General features: G+C 43.5%; 1 protein-coding gene across 2 annotated transcripts in view; it reads left to right on the top strand.

Moving 5' to 3' along the window:
• The first annotated feature begins 1,288 nt into the window (after positions 1–1,288).
• Positions 1,289–2,500, top strand: part of LOC125025612 (serine/threonine-protein kinase ULK2-like) — a 25,623-nt gene continuing 24,411 nt past the window's right edge. The window contains exon 1 of one of the 2 annotated variants that reach the window (XM_047613638.1): positions 1,289–1,423. The gene's annotated coding sequence lies outside the window, so the exon portion shown is untranslated. The remainder of the gene's footprint in view (positions 1,424–2,500) is intronic. The other variant, XM_047613639.1, reaches the window with a different exon arrangement.

Below are 2,500 nucleotides of genomic sequence, written 5' to 3'. Positions count from 1 at the left end.
CTTTGTGTTGTGTTATACTCTTTTTATGTATTTCTCTCTTTCTCATTCACTCACTCAGGTTCTCTCATTCTCTTTGTGTTGTGTTATACTCTTTTTATGTATTTCTCTCTTTCTCATTCACTCACTCAGGTTCTCATTCTCCATTTTCTTTCTCTCTCTCTCTCTCTCTCTCTCTCTCTCTCTCTCTCTCTCTCTCTCTCTCTCTCTCTCTCTCTCTCTCTCTCTCTCTCTCTCTCAGTTTCTAGTTAATTATCTTCTTGACATAAGATGCGACACGATGAGCATTCCTGTTGGATTTTTTTTCATCCTCTTGGATGTCGGTCATACGTTGAGAGACGTGGGGGACTTGAGAGAAGGGAGGGGCGTTACAGAGGGGAGGGGGGGGGGGAATAAGGGAAATGGAAAGGTTTTCTGTGTATAGGGCACGGCATCATGTGTACTTCATCGTCTTTTTCGCTTAGTGTGTATTTTTCGTTAAGTTTATGTTTAGGTTTTAGTTGCTGTTGAAATCGGGGAAAAGGAGAGGAAGAGGGAAGTGTTTGCGCGGCGTGACGTCAAATGTTACGGATGGCGTCGGGGATGAATGCTATAATCTTGTAGGAATATTACCAATCACGAACCGGACTTTACATACGCCGTGAATAGATCATTGGAATGACGGCAGACTCTCGACTCCTGACCTCTTTGTTCGATTCCTCTTTTGTCTCTCTTTATTCAAACCTGCGCAGCTCTTCTCCCAATAACTGGTTTTCATAACGACTGCGCTTCGGACCGTGAGACTTGTTTCCTCGAAATGTCTACGCTGCTGCTTTACTACTGCGTCGCACCACCGAATGACGCAATCTCCCACGTGGTCTTGCAGCCGCGCGGTTTCCGACCTTACGCGCTCCGACCGGACGGCTTACAGTAGCGTGCCAAGCCCAGTGCCACGCATTTAAGAACCTTTCTAGAACCTAGTGCCGGAAAATCCCTTAAGCGATGTACGTCTTGATAAATCTGTCAACTTTTAGCGCGATTACGAAAAGAAAAGTGTAAACAAAGAGCGAGGAGAGGCGCCAGAAAAAAGCGTGTTTGCCGTAGTTTGATACTCGTCTCACCGCGATAGACGGAGGGTAGTGGCCGTGAGCTACAACATAATGGCTGTTATTTGGCGGCTCTAACGATAGACATATCTTGGAGGGGATGTATTGGTCTCGTTAAAAGGAGGCATTGTTATTGTTTGTATTACTGATATTTATTTATTTATTATTTTTTTTTTTCACCGTGTCATATTTACCTTGATCTTGTCAAGGTGTGTATAGATTCTCAGTCTTTGTGTGAGGGGATACAAGTGTTCGTTGCCTCGTATATATCACTGACTGATGTTTGTATTTTTTCTCTTTTCAGTACTGCAACGGAGGAGACTTGGCGGATTACCTACACGGTGAGTCTTATTGCTAATTGATTGTTGCACTTGTTATTCTTTGGCATTTATAAAGGCATATTGTCATTCTGATATCTGTTTGAGGATTATTATCATTTTAACTTTCAATATTTACGGATTATTACTCTAATATAAATAGTGACGTATACTCTCTATATCCTCCTTATAGGTTACTTATTATAATTTGACTTTGAAAATGACCGACCATATTTCTTCACTTTTATTTGATTATGAATTATTATCATTTTGACTTCTATCTGATAATCCCTGTCTTTTGTTCTAACTATTGTTTAATAATTGCTTATGATAATTGATAAGGAAAGATGATGATAATACTAATAATAATTCATGATAATATTTGATAATCACAAATCATCATGGGTGGATTTGGCCGTATTGTATTTAGCTGTGTTTATTTTTTTGCCAAGAAATGTGGTCGCGTGGGTGTACCTTTGTTTATACCGCTTCTTAGTTCATTTTGGTTTGTTGTTCTCCGCGGCGAAAGTAGGTGGGATTAGTAATAGATTGGGACTGCCAGGCGTGAGATTGTAGCAAAGTTGGAGGAAAAAAAAAAGATGAAGACGGTAGGAGAGAGGGGGAAGGAGGACGAGGGGAGGAGGGAGGGAGGGAGGAAGAAAGTGAGTGTGTTTACCTGAACCAGCTGACGAGGGTCCTCCAGTGCCACGGTTCTGGCACCGGATTCCTGGCACCCCGTCTTCCTGACCCACTGACTTGCCATCCCCCCCTTAACCCCCCGTCCCACAAATATTCACCCCCTTCCCTCCCCCCCCTCCCCCCAAGGACAAAGTAATTAAGGAAGGCGTGTTTAGACGCGTCTGTCAAGCTTATTATTGATGAGGGATGAAAATAGTGTGGGAAAGGAAATGAGAGTGGGAGTGGGAGTGGGTGTGGGGGTAAGAGAGGGAGTAAGAGCGAGAGCGAGAGTGGGAGTGGGTTTAAGATAAGAAAGGGAGTAAGAGTGAGAGGGGGAGTAGGTGCGAGAGAGGGAATGGGAGTGGGAGTGAGTTTAAGAGAGGGAGTAAGAGTGAGAGTGGGAGTAGGAGCGAGAGAGGGAGT

This window comes from Penaeus chinensis, chromosome 5, assembly GCF_019202785.1.
Source record: "Penaeus chinensis breed Huanghai No. 1 chromosome 5, ASM1920278v2, whole genome shotgun sequence".
NCBI classification, from domain to species: domain Eukaryota; kingdom Metazoa; phylum Arthropoda; class Malacostraca; order Decapoda; family Penaeidae; genus Penaeus; species Penaeus chinensis.
This window is presented reverse-complemented; position numbering and strand designations above follow the sequence as displayed.